The sequence below is a fragment of the Stegodyphus dumicola genome, chromosome 6, assembly GCF_044657685.1.
Source record: "Stegodyphus dumicola isolate Sdum_Otavi_A_Nest chromosome 6, ASM4465768v1".
NCBI lineage: Eukaryota > Metazoa > Arthropoda > Arachnida > Araneae > Eresidae > Stegodyphus > Stegodyphus dumicola.
Window position 1 is genome coordinate 136,258,266 of NC_140773.1, and position 22,515 is coordinate 136,280,780.

Genomic DNA, 22,515 nt, shown 5'->3' on the forward strand with positions numbered 1-22,515 from the left:
GGTTAATACTATTGAATATTGGGAGTTCGTTCCCATATTCGAACTCAGACAAACGGACTGGCTGAATGCCTGGTTGTCCTAATTTTCTTTCTGTGTAAAGTGAATAAGAGAAAATTTCTTTTAGAAAGGACTCCACGAAGGATTTGCCTTTCCACAGGCAAAATAGCCCTCGTATTCTTTGCTAGTACTGCAGATTTTAGTCGAAATATCTCGAAACGTATGACATTAAAATTTTAAAAAATGAAGGAAAATAATCTGAGAGGTTTCAGATTTTAACAATCGCCCAAAAGTTCATACTCTGAGTTCGCTGTCGACCAGTTCACTGTTGCACACTCACTCCTGCTTTTTTTTTTAGTTTTATTATTAAGAATTATTTTTTCGTAGCACTATACGCCATATACATTTCAACAGCAAAATCACCAAAATTTTAAAAGCAGCCTATGTTTAGACTTCCTGATACAGTGTTAAGTGTTGGCATACATATTTAGCCTATTTAGCTTAAACGTGTTAGACCGAATGGGCTATTAGTCTCGAAACAGGATTTTGGGTTGTCAACTATATCACTTTTCAAATTGTTGCTACGAAATATCAGTGCCCTTAAAGATATTAATTCAGGATATTTAATTAATAAATTATATTCTTAAACAAATTAAATAATGAACAATTTGCATGTCTATGTAGGTTCCTGGCATTGTGAAAAAAACCACAGTGCCTAGGGCCATTCAATTTTGAATAACGTAGTCTTCCTTTCGAATGTGTGCACTGGAAAACTCGAATTACGAACTTCATACTTTATATTTTGCAAAACTTTACTGAATTTTTGATTAACAAACACTACGATTTCAAAGGAAGCAGTGGCAGCACTGTAGGGAGTAACACATTTTTATCTCCATCTCGTCTAGATTTATACACTTGCTTAATAAAGAATAAATTTAAAAATTAAAATACGTATTAGTGCATTTATCACACCAAATATCTTACGCGAAAAGTTTGCAACAAATATCTTTCTCGAAAGGTAACATATTTTTAAATGCACAAACTATACAAAATACAGGAATCAAAAGGGAAAAAAAAAAAAAAAAAAAAAAAAAAAAAAAAGTAAAGTCGAAGAGTTCTTTTAAGGTATTTAAGAAGCTATATTTATAATAGTTACATTTAAGAACATTATGATAGTTTAAAAGCTATTTTCTCCCTCATTTCTACATGCATTCGTGGTGTAACACTCGGGGCGTATCGAGAGGTCCAGGTTCGAGTCCCGGAGAGGGTACTGTACATATCTTTAGTTTTCTGACATCGAAAAAATTTTAGTGACTCTACAAGTTACAGGATTGTAAATAGTTATCCCCGAGAGACAATAGTTACATTTCGGAGCATTATTAACATTTCCTAATTGTCGTATACTTTTAATAACAGAATCACAAAATTGATATTTACACTTTTAAAAAACAAAATTATATTTTGGTGATTGTGATTGGAAGAAAATGTTTAAATGAACGCATAAACGTGGTACTAAAGATCGAGTTTAATTGAAATTGAAATCGAATAAAATCTAAAATATATTAACTTCAATAAGCTTTTAGTAAATATTCCATCACAAAAAGAACCATTAATTCATGCAAAAAAATTCGGCTCATTAAAAAAGTATTTCAGAGTCATATATTCATATTAGACTAGTTTTAGCAGCTGAGGAGTTTATGCGTTTGCAACCGATTTGAGCAGAAAGAGGTCGGCATCATTGTCGGATTTATGAAGCGTTTTTGAGGAAATATTCATCTTAAAAGACTTTGCTTTATATTTTCAAAAATTAGTCAATGATTTCGGAACTTCTGGAACAGGAGATTCCTCACGATCGCAGTTTACGAGAACTCATAAAAACGCCAGTAGGCAAATCTTTGACGGGAGTTTTATCAGAAATAAGCTTTAGTACTTTTATGTCTCTTACAATCGCAATACAAAAGTTAAATTATTTACTATAAACACCAAGTAATTAAATATAAATAATAAATAGCCAACTCACCACAGAAGTTTGAATGCGAGCTAGTTGAAGTCCAAAGTAGTTCTGAAAGTTTAGCCAGCCCCCGAACAAGCGAACGACACTCAATGCTGACCCAGCACAGTTGTCATTCGGAGAAACTAGCCCAGCGAGACGGATGGCGATAAAAGGGTTTTTGCGAGATAGGAAATCTTTTCCGGGAATCACTTACAAACTCTCCCTATGATGCCCAACAGGCATTCGGGCACTTTTCCAAGAAAATTCATTTGCAGCTGATAGCAAAAATCTACCGAAAACGTACGCATCATACATGGAAGTCAATGGTAAGGAATGTTTATTCTTGGCACTTCCTAAAGGTACCTTAATGTAAACGACCTATTCATAACGTTGCTTCCTTAGTCCTTATTGGAAGGTATGACCTATAAAGAACCAATTCTTCTGGAAATTTTCTTTTCCCTAGCTATTCATTCTGGCTTTCAAATTTTGAAATCTTCTTTACCTCTTACTCAGCTCACCTCGCGAAATGTCGACCGCAATGTTGTCTTTTGGAATTTTTTCCTCATTAGCTGGAAAGAGGATGATGGCATTCTTAATTCGGTTTCTTGTAGAATTTATTCCAAACAAGACACTAGACCATTTAATTGGAACAACATAACTTTTCTTTCACATGTTCTATTTTTACAGGAAATGGGAATCAAAGTTTTGATAAAAATGAAGAGCTGAATGCGCTGAGCAGTATATGAATTCGAACGTAAAAATGATTCGACTCATATTTAGATTAATAAGAATACCAGATTAGGAAAGTGCTTTTATCTACAGCAATTGCTACAATACATTTCATTGTTTTCATTCTAGTTTACTACATTAAAAGGCTGATTACAAAACTAAATTCATAAAATGTTCCATCCTTGTAAACAGTAACACTACGTCAAGATGTCGATACATTCATTACATTATAATATATCCATTCTGATAGTCTGCATTATAGTAATTGCTATACCCCTGTTACGTAATTTGTACATCAGTACACTGTATTATTTGCTATTATTTAAACGTCCGGAAATCAGGAAACTGGAGCATATGTCAATCCGGTTTTCGAACTAATAAAAGTTTCGTATATGACATTTACAAATCCAATCATACTGAACAGGAAACAAACAGAAAATTATTTTGGAACTTATTTATAATTGAGAAAATATGCTTCTTTTCTTAAAAAAAAAAAAAAAAAAAAAAAAAAAAAAAAAAAAGATGTTTAGATCAAAATCATCAAATGGTAAAAGTCTTAGAAAACACAGCTCGGTCTATTCAAAATACAACTCCTGCCCCCCCCCCTATGAATAGCTCATGAAAACGTATCCGGTACGTAAAGAGCCTGTGATTTGTTAAAAACATTTTTGTTTGCTAATACACTAATACGTGAGACGCAGGTCGTGCTGCGATGAAGGATATTACATGTTACACAGCATTTCAAATCAAAACAATGTCTTCCTCTTCCTATCAGAAAATTTTGAATCTTAGGAATGATACCACTTGTTGTTTCAATTACAAGTTTAATGATATCGGTCCAGGAAAGCTTCGGATTAATGATGACACCTACATAGTTCGCTTCATTAATACTTAGAAATTTTCTTGTCTGAAAAATTGAGATCACAGTGAATTTTATGCTTCAGCATGTGTTTGCATATTACGATAATATTCTATTTCCATGGACAGATGTTAATCTTCCATTTTATACACCACTCTTCAGAAGAAAAAAAAAAAGAAAAGAAAAAGAAAATCTGAAAGCTTTCAGATTTTAAATTACACCCAAGGGGCGTTTTTTTTAACATTTTGTGTGTTACCTTTATTTATTAAATATGATGCTCTTCGAACTTAAACCATAAAATTCAATTCAAGAGCAATATCGCAAAATAATTTTAAAATGAACATATCTTTAGAATTTCCGATACACAGTCTCGCGCGCTGGAGATAATCCCCCCCCCTCTGTACAGTGTTGGCATTCCTCGCTTTGAAATCGCTGAGTTTGTTAATCAAAAATTTAATGTCTGACAAAATATGAAACAAATAATAAAATAAATTCCAAATTAGGGCTTCCAGATGCCCATATTCAGTGGAGGATTACGTTATTCAAGATCTGATGGCTCTAGGTGCCGTTGTTTTATCAAAGTGCGAAAAGCATACGTGCATTTATGCAGATTCTTCATTACTTAATTTTCTTTAAATATGATACAGGGCTGTAATGTTTGGTAGCAACAGTTTGAAAAGTGAATCAACGCAAAATGGCAAAACGAAATGGCCCCTTTTTTTAGCCCTTCTGAGATGACTTTTGGGCTAAAAAAAAAAAATAATAATTAAAAAAGTATGAACATGTTTTAGATTTTAACGGTCCCCCCATAAGGGTTTGTTGAAGTTTTTTTACGCTCTCGCTGAGCTCGCTACTTAGTCTACTGTTGCACTCACTTTTGCTAACCCATTTGTTTTGACTTTTTAGCTTCATTATAAAGCATCGTTTTCTTCATATTTAAACCATGCAATTCAACAGCAACATCACAATTTTTTTTTTTTAAATTTAGAATTCCGATTGCAGTGTTAAGTGTTGGCTTATATTTTTTCACGCCTTTTTCAGGTCATCGTAACAGTATTCAGTTTTCTTAGCACGATGGCTAGCAAAATATTTTTTGTCTTTTTATTACTGACGTTTTGTGTGTTTTCTTTATTTATTATTTATACAGAACATAAAATTCAATTCAACAGAAAAATCGCAAAATATTTAAAAACAGCATATCGTTATAATTTCCAACAGACAATCTTGCGCGCTGGAGACGAACATTCTTTATTCCATACAGTGCTGCCATTGCTCGCTTTGAAATCGTTGAGTTTGTTAATCAAAAATTTATTAACATTTAACAAAATATAAAATATAAAATTCAAGATTCGGGCATCCAGGAATACATATTCGGGAGGAGAACTACGTTATTCAAAATTTGATGGTCCTAAGGTGCGGTCGTTTTTTTTTCGACATACACACATGCAGATTCTTCATCGTTTAATTTCTTTAAAAATAATACAGGGCGATAATATTTGGTGGGAACAATTTGAAAGGTGATTCGTTGTTCACGTTTCAAGATTAATAGCTCACTAGAGCTAACGCCGTTTTGGGCTTAAAAAAAAAAAAAAAAAAAGCTACATTTATGCATCCTGAGTACAGAAGAAGATATTATTAAGCTAAATGTGTTTTAACTGTATTACAAAATACCTTAATGAAATGTTATTTTCTCTTCTCGGCATTCATCCTGCCAAAGTATGAAATTTAAAGTTAGATTATTAATTCTGGTTGACTTCATCTTCGAATTCCATCACTAGAAAATATTACAACGAAAACGGGCATATAATATTTGCCACTGCTCGCTTTGAAATCGTTGAGTTTCTTAACAAAAATTCTTTAGTTTTAGAAAACGTCAAATAGATAATAAAACAAATTCGAAATGAGGTACATTTCGAAGACCTCATAGATCACGTGACTTATGCATAGCGTTTGTAAAAAAACATTGCAGATGACCTCATAAATCACGTGCCTTATGTGCGGCTAATGTAAACAAGCAAGGTCATTCTTCCTCTTCTCCTACAGAACGTATCTTATTCAAAATTCGGACTTCCAGGTGCACATGTTCGGGTTGAGGACTACGTTATTGAAAATTTGATGTTTCTAGCTGTCATCGTTCTTTTACAATGCGAGAAACTTGCATACATTCGCGCAGATTCTTCATTGTTTAAATTTTTTAAATATAATACAGGGTGATAATATTTGGTGGCAAAAATATGAAAAGTGATACGCCGCTTATAACGATTCAACGCAAAGTCCCGTTACGAGATTAATAGCCCATATGAGCTTAAAAAAAAAAAGATCTTTTAGAGATTGGGGAATCAAAAGTCATTTTCAGGCATATCTACACAAAATTTAACCGCTCGCTGCTGTCTCGGTTCCAGACGAAAACAAAGCAAGCCGAATGCGTTCAATAACCCATAAATAATCCCAAACATAAAAATAAACAAAATTCTCTCCATGCGTTGAGTCCGATGCATATTACTACTACTACTTGAGAGTGCTGTACGAGATTAGCCAGTCAGTGAACTGTTACAAAAGAATACTTAAACAATTGCTACATGCGCTTTGCACAACATCGAACACGCAATGTCCGCAATAAATAACTACCAACGAAAGCCAAAGCACAATGCTTGTTACGGATGTCTACCATGAATGGATGACGCAAGTGTTTGCCTTTTACGCATGCCTATAGCGTGATTAGTGATGCGGTAATACAAGAACCACACATACTGACGTACACCTATAAAAAATAGGAGTGAAGTCATCAGCAATATTTCAAAAGTTAAATCTATTCTTTCATAGCATAAGATAGCGAGGAGTGTCTTGGACTTTGACTAAGCGCCGCTTATAATGTCATCATACTTAATGCTATCATTCTGTTTGGTTTATTTAATTGGTTTATTTAACTATGTCAAAGAATACGAGGGTTATGTGTCTAAGGTGAGGGATGCTTTCGTATAAGACTTTCTTTCTATGGCAGAATGGCTCGTATACTCGTTACACATGAGGAAAACCACGGAAACGTCCATGCAGCCAGCCTGGGGCTAAGGGACTCGAAACCCGGTGAACTCGAACTACCAGTGTTTAGCGACTTCACCGCTCTGTCGCTGATGGGCCTTGGTCAATATTTGACATGGTAAAACCTTCACAGCGGTTTCTGGTTTAAAGGTACATGTACTTTATCGCTTGGCCGTTGGTTGGCACGTTATCATGGGATACTGTTATACAATTGCCGAAGTCCCATTCATTTGTATACGAAAACATGGAAAATACATCGCTTATTGTGATCAACAAGTCCAATAGTGTTATCAGATGGTTACAGAACAGTTTTTTAAAATTGAAACATATTCGCCAAACAGAAACTAAAACAGCCAAAGAAGAAAAGAGAACAGAAATTGCCAAATGACAGAAATATGTCGCCAACTAAGTAAGTCTTTCGAGTCGTAAGTCTCGATTTTGTTTAAGGCAACCATGTACAAATTTACCCGTTTTCCAAATTTTCGAAATGCCGCCAATGGAAATAAAGTATAGATATCGCCAAATGACAGAAATATGACCTCCAATAATGGTTTACTGCCTAAAATTATGAGTTTCAAAGATCACAAAATGTGAAGCATGAGATTAATGGAATCATGAGAAGCGATGGAATCATGGGTCCTCGGGCTTCCGTTGCGGTGGGAGACACTTCTGCATATGAGCTCTCAAAAATAACAATAAATTTGCAAATCATAATCCCTAATACTCTTTTGTAAGTTTCTCCACGATCCTTTTTCTAGTCCATTGTCATTTTTAAGGATAACAGTTTTAACCTAAAATCGTTGCTTTCTGTAATACGTTCGCCTTAATCCCGGTTTTAAACCCAATCAATTTTTAAAACGTGTCGTTACCGACTCGCATGTCGTTTATTACGCATAATAATTTAGTTCGTAAGGCCATCGTCAAACTTTTTTTTTTTTTTTTTTTTTTTTTTTGAAAAATTCTCAGAACGCCTCCAGTGTGGTCAATGTCTCGCGTGGCAAGATTTTTGACCTAAATATCGAGAGTTAAAATCCGGTTTCCCGCCGTCGGCTTACGAAATGGAACGCTCTGAAAGCCTTTCCATTCGTTTCTTAGAAAGACTCACCTCCCCCGACTGCCTCCCTTGTCGAATACCGAGAAAGTAGTAAAAGAAATTTAGATCAAAAAATGCTGTAGGCTTTCCAGAGGAAAACTGTTTCTGACACTTTCCTTTCCACATAGTAAAATTATTGTCTCTTTAAATGAAAAAAGAGAAATAAATAAATAAATAAATAAAAATAAAAATCTGAAATGTTTCAGGTTTTAAATTACGTCCAAAGGGGCTTTTTTTTTTTTTTTTTTTTTTTTTTTTTTTTTTTTTTAACATTTTGTCTGTTACTTTTATTTATTAAATATCACGTTCTTCGCACTTAAGCTATAAAATTCAGTTCAAGAGCAATATCGCAAAATAGTTTTAAATTGAGCATATCTTTAGAATTTCCGATACTCAGTCTCATGCACTGGAGATAAAAAATATTTTTTCTGTAGAAGGTTGCCATGGCTCGCTTTGAAATCTTTGAGTTTGTTAATCAAAAATTCGTTAAACTGTTGCAAAATATGAAATCATTAATAAAACAAATTTCAAATTTGGGCTTATACATGCCCATATTCGCAGCCGATTAACGTCATTCAAAATTCGATGGCTCTATGTACCGTTGTTTTATCACAATGCGAGAATATACATAGATTTATGCAGATTTTTCATTATTTAATTTCTTCAAATATATGCAGGACTCTAACATTTGGTGGCAACGGTTTGAAAAGTGAAACGGACATTTATAGTGAACCAACACAAAATCGCAAAACGAAAACAATAGTCCTTCAGGGACAAAGCCCCTTTGGACTAAAAAACCTGATGTCTGAGTTTTTATATTTTACCTCAACTCTTGCACGTGCCACAAACTACCCGTTATAGCACAAAAGCGCGAATCAAGGTTCCCCTTTGCCTGCCCCGGGAAATATAATAACCTCATAAAACGAAAGAAGCCGCTCTTCTTAGACACTTTAGGGGCCTTCACACTTTCCGTAAAAGACCCCTCCCTTTCAAAAAGCTGAGGGTAATTTAGTTTTAATTTTCGAAGGCAACAGCAGTAAAAATAATAATAATAATAATAATAAAGAAATAAAATTACATATCACAAGAACAAGTAATGAATATCTAATAACCAGGCTAATTATTTGAATAACAGGTAATAAATGCAAGAGCTGGCATAGAAAATAAAAGGCATTAGTAAACACACATACTAGCATTACAAACATATTCATTAATTACAATACTAGAGCAAATAGTGCCATAATAGTATAGTAAATTAGTTAATTATAAAGCATATAAATTTTATATTTCTTATAAATTACATCTGCTGATGCTATTATTGATTTAAGATCTTTCTTTGATAATAATAGTCATGGTGTCTGAACTGGACTAGAAAACTTAATATACTGTAGTTAACTGGCGTGCGAACGGCTATTCGGTATTGAAGCATAATTCCGGGATAAAAATATTAATGATAGTACTTACTACTTTCAGAAAAATTCCGAATTAAAAATTTTAAAGGATAGTATTTAGTACTTTCAGAAGGTGCTGGCATCTTTATAACGAGGCATCCTTATGAAGGCGCCCATTCGAAGCTGGAGTAGTTTCATGCTCGCCATCTCTCCTTTGTCACTGGCTCACCATCGGCCGAGGAATAAAGTTACTGAGCATTGGTAGTTCGATCCGGGGTGTTTTCGTGGTTTTCGCCTTGTATAACGGGTGTACGAGCTAGCTTTCCTTAGAACGTTCTCAACGAAAGCATTCCTTCCCTTAGGTACAGAGCCCTCGAGTGCTTTGCTACAATCAAATAAACCAAACCCCTTCCTCACTGTCAATGACTCCTGTTAACTAGGTCTTTCCTCCCTTGCCAGTTTCATATCTTTAAAGTTACATCTTTAGGAGCAGAAAACTGCCTATCAAAAGTACTTAGATAATGGAAAATGTTTTATTTAACAAAATTGCAAGAAAATTCAAACATTGGAATTTTACACAGAAATTCCCTACTCAACAGCACCGTCGCAAGAAAATTTTAAAATGAGCATATCTTTAGAATTTCCGATACACAGTCTCGCACGCTGGAGAAAATTCCCCCCCCCCAATACAGTATTGCCATTCCTCGCTTTAAAATCGTTGAGTTTGTTAATCAAAAATTCTTTAATGTCTGACAAAATATGAAATAGATAATAAAACAAATTCCAAATACCAAATTAGGGCTTCCACATGCCCATATTCGATGGAGGATTACGTTATTCAGAATTTGATGGCACTAGGTATCGTTCTTTTATCACAATGCAAGAAACATACACACATTTATGCAGATTCTTCATTATTTAATTTCTTTAAATATAACACAGGGCTGTAATATTTAGCGGCAACAGTTTGAAAAGTGTATCAACGCAAAATGTCAAAACGAATTAATAGCCCTTCTGGGCTAACGCCCTTTCGCCAAAAAAAAAAAAAAAAAAAAAAAAAAAAAAAAAAAAATAATAATAATTATATTGCAAAATTAAAGAAGTTCGCTACGTGAAACAGAGACACTTGCGTACAGGGTGAAATAAAATATCGGATTGTTCTGAAAATGAGGGAGCGAAACTGAAATGGTGAAATAAATCTGAGGTACCAAAACGCCCTCGCATGTTTCACCAAAATTAGCAAACCAGTGATCACCGCTAATTACATTTCTGATCATTTAACAAATCAACAAATAAAATAAATGAACAGGAAACAAATTTTAGAAGCATTCCAAAAACACAAAGCAAAAATTTATTTAAATCCTTTTTTATATGTTTAAAGTAATCCGAGAATAACACAAATTGTCTTTTAACGCTTACGTGAAAGATATTTATACTAAATCACATCCGATCATACACTCGTAAGAAAGAAATCTAGATTGAAATAAAGGAGAAGGAAGGAAAAAAAAAAACTCTTAGACTCTGAGTAGTGATATTGTATTCATTTAAGTAAGACCGGAATTGTATAAAATAATCTACTGATAACACACGCAGATGCCTAACAAAACAAAAAAAAAAAAAAAAAAAAATATATATATATATATATATATATATATATATACATTATTCTATGAAAGAAATGTCACTGTATTTGCCAAGGTAAGATGGGATTTTTATTTAAAATAATCTAGGGATAAGATATTCGTCAAAAGTGAAATTGCAGCACCATGAAGGTGTAGAGACATTAGGTATTTTTTTTTAAAGCAGATAAGATGAAATATAGCAAACGCCTTCGCCGGGAATCGAATCACGGACCTCTGGAATACCGGCCCAGCGTGCAGAACCACTACACCACGAAGGACGCTAGGAAAGTGGGAGAAATATCTTATAAAGGAATGAGTGTAGCGATGTGAAAATAACCGGATCAGTAGAAGTAGGACACATACAGAAGATTAAAAAAAAAAACAAAGATACGAAAAATTAAACTGCTTATTCAGTGTCTGATATTTCCACCAAGGGGCCCTAAACGGCGAGAAATACTGTCTGTGATATTAATCGTCTCCTGAGGTATTCCTTGCCGAGTCACTGCAGCTCTTAGTTTCTCTACGGTATGTGCCTACGGTGCCCTGCGCATCACACGTCCGATGGCAGCCCACACATGCCTGATGGGAGAGAGGTCGGGTGAGGCTGCCGGCCAGCATATAAGCATTCTGTACCGCGCCATGCAGGCAGGAAAAAATCCGTACTTGTGATTGGACATACTTTTAGATTACATAATTTTCTCTCGGTGTTATCGTTTGTTTCCTTTCAGACGAAAAAATTTAGCTGCAGCGTTCTGCAGATGGCTTCCTGTTTCAAGGAATAACAAAATTATAAAAATCTTTAAAAAATGCTGTTACTATCAGAAACAATCTTAAAAGCTTAGTTTATATAAATAGCTGAGTTCATGTATTTAGTGTAAAAACTAAAACACAACGATCTTGATCCAAGTGTAAAGGCATTAAGCTTCCAAATCATGTGTCGAAAACGCTAAGGCAAAATATCCAAATGGATTCAAAAGATATCTGAAATAATCAGCATAATTTAAGAATTATATATTGTAAAAATGAATGCACATTTTTTGTTGTCGTTGTCTCAGGGGGGGGGGACAAAACAAAACAAATGACATTAAAAAATTTCAAATGGCGATAGAATTTTGGAAGACTGCCAGCAGTCTGAGTAATGTAGGAGTGAAGTGTTTTAACCTTACGGCCAATGAACACAGAAAATACACAAAACACATGCTTATTATTATCTCAGGAATCTCTGCATCATAAAAAACATGGAGTAAGTTCGAAAGAATGCAAGCGGCGAAAAATAAAGTATTTTAGATTCTCGTTAAATGAAAAACGATTTTTAAGTAAAGGGATAAATTATTAGACTATAATTAAAATGATTCCATTTTTGTTGTCGAAAGCAAAACTCTGAAACCTTTTTGAATTAATTTTCTCAAGATTTTGAAAGATTGTAAATTTCTCTTAATAATAGTTTTTTTTTATTTATCACAATGAGATTTTTGTAATCAAAAACCTTTTTTCTTCCCCCTCCCGACGGTACTTAATTTTGTATTATAGGATTTCGCACCACAAAATAACACGACAAAAAATTAATAGCTGCAAAGCAGAAAAATCAAAGCTTAGCACATTATCCTACAAGGTACACTGCAACGGTTTGGTTTATTTAATTATGGCAAAGCACGCGAATGGATGCCTTCATGAATAACTTTCTAAGGGAAACTGGCTCGCATATATGTTACACAAGGGAAAAACCACGAAAATGCCCATGAAGCCTGCCCGTTAGCCTGAAATCGGACGCAGGTCGAAAGTGTTGTTGCTGTGACTTAACTCACTTGTCTTAAAGTAACATCAGAACAAGCCCACGAAATTCGTCGTGGCTAGGAAAGCAAGACTGCACCTGCCGTTGACTAGAGCATTTAGCACCATACAGGTGACAGAGTGACTTTGCTCAGTTCAGCCCCAATTTTGATGAAGCGCACCCCGAAGGACAGGCCGCGAGGGTCCTTCGCCTCGCTTCCTCTACCAGCAACCTCTCGAGAGGACTTTCGGCTCGCCATGTATTTGGAATGCCCCCATGCCGCAGAGTCCCTATACAAACACAAACATCCATGTCTTCTCCGGGATTCGAGCCTGAGTCTTTCGGTATCACGGTAGGCTCTCCTAACCACTATACCGTCTCGGCGGCTCAGGTGGGAACTACCAGTGTTCAGCGACTTTACCGCTTGGCCGCTGGTGGACGGAATACTACAACGAATTTTCATCATACTGAACCAAATATTTCATTCATTGGAATTTATTTAATCACAGATCTCACATTTACAGAAAGAGTAAAATATTTTTAAGGCGTTATATCATAATATAAAATGCAAGTTTATCGAAAAAAATTAAACAATGAAATTATTTATGTTCGCCTGAAAATACAATCTATTCAAAAAAAAATGAATAATAACATTAAATTAAATTTACCAAAAGAAAAAAAAAAAAAAAAAAAAAAAAAAAGGTACCTCAGTTTAGCTTAGATTTGGGATAAAACTCAGTTTTGCATCAATGAACAAGACTCGGAAATGAAATTTAATCAAATCTTTGCCATAGTCACTTGCTTAGTTATAGTTTTGACTTTCTAAATCTACTTTCACTGTCATTCTATCTTCAACGATTAAAAAAAAAAAAAAAAAAAAAAAATCTACCTTTACTGACATTAATTCCAATCTAGGTCATCGAATGCTTTGGGAATTCTAAACTTTTTAGCTTTTTCACAGTTCATAACTGCTTTTCCTCGACAGATTGCGCTTATTCGTTTTCTCGTTATTCCTACCAGTGATTTCTCCATAAAAATAGTTGTTGTTGGTTCCACTTTTGTAAAAATCTTTTTGTTACTGAAAAATCTGATCATCCTCAAAATCGAGAAAATAAACACCAATCTAAAATCTAAGACTGACTCCCCAATTTTACCACGCGCTTCTTTTTCATATTTTAAAATTAGTTGTACTTATTCTTTCCTCTTTACAGCAGTTCAGCTATCACCACGAACTTCTGAAAGTAAAGGGAAACATCATTTCCCAAAGTGGAATTTTTTGTTTTCCTTTGAAACGGCAAATGCTCTTTTAAGGGACCGTAAAAGGTAAGCGAGAGCGCGTCAGAACGCGTAGAACAAATACCTCAGAACAGCAGAAGGGTAACCCCCTCCCCCATAAGCATGCACAGAAAGGCAATAAATATGGAAGAAGGTAAAAAATAAAGAAGTGAAAAGAGAATAGAAATGACGGCGGCGCCGCGCCTACCCTAGTGTAACCTTTCGGCTGCCCTTTCGAAAAGCGGGGACACTGGAGCAAAATATTTCCGGGAATTCCGAACTGATCGGTGGCATAATGCCAAACAGATTTCAGATAGTGACGACGTGCACTCGGCGAGGTGACGCGCGGGAGTTGGTTCGAATTCATTCAGCAGAAGAGACATCCCACACTTACGGACAATTTTACGAATAAAAATCGCGCGTTTTTGTTTGTTTGTTGCAAGCTGCAACAGCATTCACGGTACAGTTTGTGTGTGTAGGGAGGGGGAACTTTAATGAACACAATAAACAGCAGTTAATTAATTAATCAAAATAGTATCGTTAATAAAATAGTATAAACATAAAATTTAGAATTTGTTTTATGAGTTATCCTAAAAGTGTTTACTGAAATTGCCAATTAGATAGAGAACTAAAAAATACTAACGAATTAACTTGGACAGACGCGCATCTGGAAATTCAAGAAATCCAGATAATTGGAATCGCTGTTCTCGTACTCTGGTTCGCATGATGATGATATACACTCATGTCCATAAATTAAGGATAATACAAAATCAGCAAAGGAAGAGTTAGAAGCAAAACAAATTTGACTTATTTGTAAAGCTTATTTATTAAACAAAAGGTAAAGAGCAAAAAAAGATGCTATATGTTTGATATTATTAAAAAAATTAGCGATTTTTTCTCTCTGGAGCAAATTACAAAAAAAAAAAAAAAAAAAAAACCTATTTACAAAAAACCAATATTACATGGTTGGTATGATTGTTAATACATTGTATGTCTCCCAGACGATGCAATACAGTCCGTACAACGCCTAGGCATGCTGAGTATCAAATTATCGATCTGATCTTGGGGGATATTACACCACTCAAAAAGCAATGCTCTCCGAAGTGCCGGTAGACATGTAGGAGGAGGTTGACGGGCTGCAACTCATCGGCCAAGCATATCCCACACGTGCTCTACTGGATTCAAATCCGGTGAGAATGCTGGTCAGTCCATACGGGTGACATCCTCCTATTGAAGGCATTCGCTTACGATGTTTGCAAGGTGAGGACGGGCGTTGTCATCTATAAACACAAATTGTGCGCACATGGCTCCCCGAAACAAAAGTACATGTTACAAACACGTTACCCGAAACAAACGTACGTGAAATTCTAAATTTTATGTTTATACTATTTTATTAACGATACTATTTTGAATAATTAATTAACTGTTGTTTATTGAATGACGTCCCGATAGATTTGGCTTGTCATGGTTCCAATTTAAACATGCAGGTCAGTTCTGGAACCCAGAATAATTCCACCCCAAACGAGCACTCCTGCACCACCGTAACGGTGTCGTTCAATGATGTTTTCTTGGTAGTAACGGGTACCTGGAGCTCTCCATATGAAAGTCCGGCGAGAATCAGACTGCAAGCTAAACCTGGACTCGTCGGAAAACATCACACAAGCCCGCTGTTGCGGTGTCCACAATGCATGCTCTCTACTCCAGGCTAACCGCAGGCGACAGTGAGTTGCAAAAAGTGGAACGCATCTGACAGGTCTACGAGCATATAGACCAATCTGCCCTAAGCGTCTGTACACGGTCTGCCTTGAAATTGTCGTACCAGTGGCTGAAGACAGTTGACTACACAGGTCTGAGGCTGTGCTCCGCCTGTTTCTTTTGGCAATAACTGCCAAATACCGGTCCTCATTCGGCGTTGTAACTCTGAGGCGACCTGTGCTGTAACATCTACTCACATTACCATCATCTTGGAATCGTTGCCAAAGCCTGGAGATGACACTCTGGGCAATTCCAAGTTCGTCTGATACTTCCAGTTGGGTACGCCCACATTCCAGACGGCCGATAATTCTACCACGTAAAAAATCATCCAGATGCGTCCTTTGTGTCATAACTATTCGGTTATTGCACTGAAATGCTCATAAAGCTCCTGCGAACAATTTTACTTCTTTGCCTGTATTCCTTATATATCACTCTCTTACACTCTCGTCATTGTGACGTACCATCAGTGTCATCTGGTTACTTCCTGAAGTTTGCATATGATTCTTGAAGATGTATGTAGTGATTTTACAGGTGATATATTTATTTTAGATTTCGATTTCCGCGTGATTCCGAATTATCCTTAATTTATGGATATGAGTGTATTTTTGTTTAATGACCACAGCTGCATACTTCTATTTTAGCGTTAAAAAATTTAACCAAAATAACCAAAGTAATGTCATAGTTCAGTCATACAAGAAAATATCTCAGTTCTACTTTCAATTAAAAAAAAATCTGATGTGAACAGCACATAACTTCCTTGTACAGCTTATTCAGTTATACAAATTATTTCCTGCATTTTATTTAAAGTTATTTCCTCGAATTTCATTAGAGATAGATTTCTCATTCAATTAAATTTAGTTCTCACTTCGCGGGAAGGCAAAAATACATAAAAACTCAAAATTGTAAAATACAGAAAAACCTAAAACACCAAATACAGTATTTAAAAAAAATGACAATTAAAATTAGAATTTCTACACAAGAACAAACAATTCGGCCAACGTGCAGGAAGACAAAATTTACGATGCACAAAACTGAAAGTTAACTCGGTTCCACTGGGCAAAAAGAAGCTGAATTTGTTATTCCCGCATGTCTTAATTTTTTTTGCCCCCTTTTTTTTAGAAGAGATTTATTTGGAACTATCTCACTTAATATAAGTACGAGGATTTTATGCCCATCTGAATTTCTGCTTTATTTAAGTTCAGTTTTCTTCGAAACATTCAAAAAGTCGTAAATAACGTTCGAAACACCAAAAGACCTCATTTTGCTATATACATAATTTTTTGAAATCATTGAAATTTATGTAACTGTCCACTGTTTTGAGAAATAAATATCTCTTGAAATCCATAAAAATTCCATACGGAATATTATTTTATTCGTTAATATCTCAGACATTACTCCGAGATCTACATATACAATTGAACGTAAGCTAGGCTTGATCGGAAAATTCATCAAAAGTTAATTTTATATTTCCGAACTTTTTCTGATTAACCTCTTTCAGCGTACCTTTTGCAAGCATATCAAACGAGAGGCCCCCGTGGTGTGTTTAAAAGTAAGTATCTAAAGGTTAGTTAATGATTAGTAAAAAAATGGTTCAGTTCTCCCCAACATCCCATATAAAAATTAGATGCCAGGGAAACGATCTTGCAAGCATCAGAATGTAAACGTCAAACTGAGCGACAGCTTTGCACTGAATTGATGGCATTTTGAAAAGTAAATTCCTCCAAGAATAACAAAACTAAACGACGAATAGCAAATCACAGCATTCACTCTCGCATACACATTCACAGATCTTAAAACTTAGGATTGCGCCTTCCAAGAAGCTCTTCATTACATCCCTCTTCTGGCTACCGAACGTTTTTTGAGCTACTTGTTTGGATTCCTCTCTCCCTTTTGTTGTCATGGTCCCGATGTATTTACAGTCTGCTACAGTCTGAAATTATGAGCACGAAAGAGAACATGGAGAAAAAGGAAGAACAGCCGATAGCAAAACCTATTTCCACGAATGGCCTAATTGCTTGTATTTCAATTTACGATTTACCTGAAAAGAATGGTGTCTGCTTGTTTCCGCTATTCCTGTTCCCGCGGTTGTCAAAAGCCTTCCTGTTTCCGCGAAATCATCAATCTTAGATGCAATTTTAGATGCAAACAATTTTTAAGAGAAATAAATGAAAAATATTACCTCAGAATATAAATTTTATGTATGAATATGTATGAATGAAGCCAATGCTGTATTTTAAAAGGGAAGGAGATGTAAAGACTTTCCAATGATTTTGGTAATGGATCGCTTCTAATATCATAAAATTTAGTTTATGCAAATCGAATAAAGTACACTTTCCTTATTTATATTTCGAATATATTGATAATCTTTATAAAAGGTAACTTTTCCCCTTTTTACTCTCAATAATGTCTAAAACGTCCACAGAGTGTACAAATAAAAGCAATCATTTTACAATCATATTGTATAAATTTTATATATTATGATTATGAAATATGATTACGCTAAACCTCTGATTATCTTTGCTAATTAATGCACAAGTATACATCGACAGCTAGAAAACACGAATATAATCGGGGGAAGCAGAAGGAAAAAAGAGCTCCTGCATGCAATTAAGAATTAAATTTTCGAAAGCTTTAACCGAAGACAAACAGCATACTTTTTAGAATAGAATTTCCTTAAAATAATAAAAACATTTAAATTTTCATTTTTTTTCCTTCAGAAAAATTCTGCTGTATTCATTTTTTAGAATTCTTGCAGAAGCAAGAAAATACCATGCAAAACATGGCATTAAACTCGAATTCAGTTTGCCGAATTCTCAGTACGTACGACTCAATATTAATGTCGTCTTTGTTCTTTCACCTCCGACTTCATTTTCATCTTACCAGCCTCTTAAATTACTGCATTTAGTATGTCTTGGCTGATACAGTAGCCCTCTTCTGGGCTTTCATCCTTATAGCTTTTTTTTAGATCAGCCTCTTTAGCACATCTGATTTTTTTTTTTTTTTTTTGAAATCCCTGTGCGCCAGAAATTACTTTAAAAGCACTTAATGTTATTATTTTTCTTCAACAGAACTTTATTTTTTTTTATTATCGGACATCAATTACAGCTCTGTATCAAATTTTATCAAATTCATTGAAGCAAAAATCGAGCCAAAGGACATAAATATTCCTCCCCATAAAATTGTTCTACCCATCAACTGTGTAATGAATGATGAACCACAAAAATAAGTTTGGGCACGTTATTTCTGTTTGATTTTACATGAAATTACGGGGGTATATAAAAGGAGGCTTAAAGCCTTGGTTCACTGGCACTCCACTCCACTATATTGAAAAAATCTGATGTGTACACCACACACCACATGACTTTCTTGAACGGAATATTAAATTATACGCATTTTTTCTTGCATTTCATTTAAACTTATTGGATTGAATTAAATCTACTTCGTCGACAGCGCATAAACCACAATAGAATAAATGCACTCTTTAAAATTCACTCTATTTGTTTACCATAGCGACACTCTGGCGCTAGGTTCACTTAATATTTCGTTCATATTATAACTCAGAATGCACAGAATTTTAATCATTTGAAGAATTATCTTATCGTTGCCACATGTTCTATTCAAATACTATAGTAAAGCTAGAATGATGTATAAACGAAATTAAGCAAACAAAACAAAAAAGAAACATATTTTCAGAGACGATTGAATATTTCTCATTCAATTAATTCAGTTCTCACTTCGCGACAAGGCAAAAATACATAAAAACTCAAAATATCTGTATTAAAAATTACGAAGTAAATCTTAAACACTTATTTCCTCGAAAAAATTCCAGAAAACATTAAGCATAATTTAATTCGCAATAATAAATGAAGCGTTATATTTGTTGTTGCGAAGCTTAGTCTCTCTAAATTGGCAACAAATCTACTATTCTGCTGTTTCAAATGTAAACAAATATGTCCGCCATGTTATTTAAAACTTAACCGCACTTAAACAGCTTTTAAATTGTTGATAATTGTACAAATATTGTTTCTAGATTTACGAAAGGCATAAAAAACTTAGCCGGAAGATAAGAACCACATAATTCAATGATTTTTAAAGCAAAAAATGTACAATTTACAAACATATAAGAATAAAGAAACTGAGGTCACTGAGCCGAGTAATAGAGTGGATATATATATAAATATATTTATATACGTTTGGTGCGGCCGATTGCAACCAAAATACGAGGTGCATATCTACATGTTATAGCAGTCCTATATACAAAATTTCAACGTTCTGATGCTACTCGTTTTTGAGTTATGCGAGATACTTACGTACATACGTTCGTACAGACGCCACGAAAAATTATCTTCAGAATTCATTTAAAGCAGTTTTATAATTTTTTTGAAGGAAAAAAGTCTTTTATTCTGTCCTTACGTACAAATGTCACGCAAAAACATCGTTAAATTGCATTCGATAGCGGTCAAAATGGATATTTTCGTTGAAATACGCTGCCTGAAACTTTTCGCAAATACAATACTTCCTTTTTACTTCGTACAAGGAAGTAAAAATAACGTTTAGCTCATTCCGCTCTCCGGCAAACTTACTCTGCCCAGCCGCAAGCTGGGCTTGAACAAAGCAACAAAGGAGGACTATTACTCAGCCCCCATGAGGTTTTAACGTTTGACCTAAGGCGCGTGTCGTCTGGTCAGTCACATGTTCCAATACGATGAATTCCTAGATCCTCAATGAGTTCGAAGTAAACAAGTCGAAGAAGGGATGTTTTCTTTCATCAACTTGTCGAGGTAAGTGGTTTGAAAGAGACGCGGTTTCCAAGAAAGGCAAGGTACAAGATAACAATGTACAAAAAGTAAAAAGTCTATTGAGAGCTATTCTGAAGAAACATCCAGCTGTTCACTTTTGAGAAGTGTACTAAACTGTTGATTCGTTATTTCAGTTTAATGAAATCAACCACCCAATGTCTCCCAAATACCCAATGTCTCAGTGAATCATTTCATTTCGTACAAGTATTGCCTAGTATTAGGAACGTGCTAAGGAAAAATTTTTTTCTATTAATTAAAATAGCGAACGAATTATTCGAGTAGCGAACGAATATTAACGAAATTATTCTAGGGGAATTCTGTATTCAACACAAGCAAGGTTTTTAAATTGCTACAATAATTGTGGTAGCGTACGTTTCTTACAGAATCATCCGTTCTGTGATAGGTTTCAAAATAATATTTATATTTCAAATTTATAAAAGGTTTTTAAATTCCTTAGGAGTTGTAGTCAATGTAAAGCGAAATGTACATCTCAGGGGGCAGGGAAAAACTGTAGGAAAAGCATTGACAAGACAAATAAAAACTGACGAATGAAAATTACATCAGGGAAAAAGGAAATCAGTACAGTAAACACGTCTTTCCATGGGGATCAGTTCTCGATGACGACTACCTCTAAGTAACCAGTATAGTTTCTGCGTACATAAAGAAAACCTTAGTACAGAATATCACTTTTGTAAAGCAGCCACCTCCACAGAAAACCAAAAACACCTAGAGCCCGGGTATCATCTTAGAAAGGGTTCATGTGTTTCCAATAGATAGTCCTTAATCAGTGCAGTATTCAGAAAGATTGTTAAGAAGATGTTAGAAAGATATGTAACTAGTGTAATACATTATTTAGACACCAGAGAGCACTTCGTCCTGGCGCTTAACAGAATTCGCGCCAATTACAGGCGCGAAATTAAAAATTTTTTAGTTAAGGTATTAAATATATAAATTAAAACTACTTCACTCAATTTTATAAAAGATTCCGAAACTTTTTTTTTTATTTGAAAATGTACGTAGGAGTTTTTTTTAGCATTCATAATTAAAAAAATATTTCAATAATTATTTTCTCGACTAGTTAGTAGTTTCATTATTAATATGTCCACGGAACATTAACAAATTCTGATATGATACTTAATAAACTCATAAAAACTTAATTTTAATTAAATGTTCATATTAAGCAGACAGTTGAGTCAGAGAACTACCATCTGCACGTTCTTTGGTTGAGTTGTACTTTAGGAACAAGGTCACATTCTTTATTCGATCGGAACTTCCTGAAATAGCCCCCAATCAACAGAATAAAAATGATGCATTTTTTTTTTTTCTGATCGATGAACAAAAATAGACTATTCTAACATTCAATCATCTGATTCAATTTCTCCGAAATAGTACACCATCCGAATAACTTTCTGCTTCGCAGTTCTCTAGCTGTGACCGAACGTCCTCCCGACCCAAACGGCCGCAACATTGTAGGCATTTCCACAAAGGACAACCTTAGTAGCACAGAGCAAAGAAGTTGAATCCGGCACGACACAAAAAACTGCAAACGATGTATATTTATACATCTTTTATGAGGCATTTTTATTCTAGGAAGTTGCATCGGTTATTTCGGGGCGTGTTCTCTCTCGCCTGCCCCCCCCTGCTCCGCTCCTTAGAGGGCGCGGCAAATGCCCTGTGCGGTCAGTCGAGAAACATGACCGGGTGAAGGGGGGAAACGTCAAAGAAAAACAGAAACTTACCGAAAACAGACACTGGGAATTGGAAATAACACGCCGAAAATGACTGCACGCGAACACTGGGATCAAGACGCGTTCTCGAAAACCACCGAGAGAAAAAGGGAACGTCTACAAAGTGAGAATTTCTTTAGTTTTTTAATATCTGTGAGCGAACAGATGAGCTATGATTTTATGTCAAATATGATATTGGTTTTCATTTGCCCAGCCGATACAAGATTTCCAGAGACATCTTCTGGTACCTGCGTACTAGCACTTTCTCAGTAAATATTCTGGATCCTACAAACGTGAAAAGTGGTATCTGATACCGTCCCGTAAATAGTGAACGCTGCAAGATTTCTAAAGGAGGTTTGGTACGAACTACAACACTTCATCATTAAATCAAAACGCAAGATCTTCTTTTGGTGCCTCGTGATAACACATATTACTATTTTACCATAATAAATATTTTGAATGCGA

At 34.9% G+C, this 22,515-nt stretch overlaps 1 protein-coding gene across 4 annotated transcripts in view; it reads right to left on the bottom strand.

Annotated features, from left to right (window-relative positions):
* Positions 1 to 22,515, bottom strand: part of LOC118200371 (suppressor of cytokine signaling 2-like) — a 242,149-nt gene that overhangs the window by 22,628 nt on the left and 197,006 nt on the right. The window contains exon 1 of one of the 4 annotated variants that reach the window (XM_035372332.2): positions 2,018 to 2,172. The exons of the other annotated variants lie outside the window; for them this stretch is intronic. The gene's annotated coding sequence lies outside the window, so the exon portion shown is untranslated. Of the gene's footprint in view, positions 1 to 2,017; positions 2,173 to 22,515 lie in introns of those variants that run through there. 4 annotated transcript variants of the gene reach the window in all.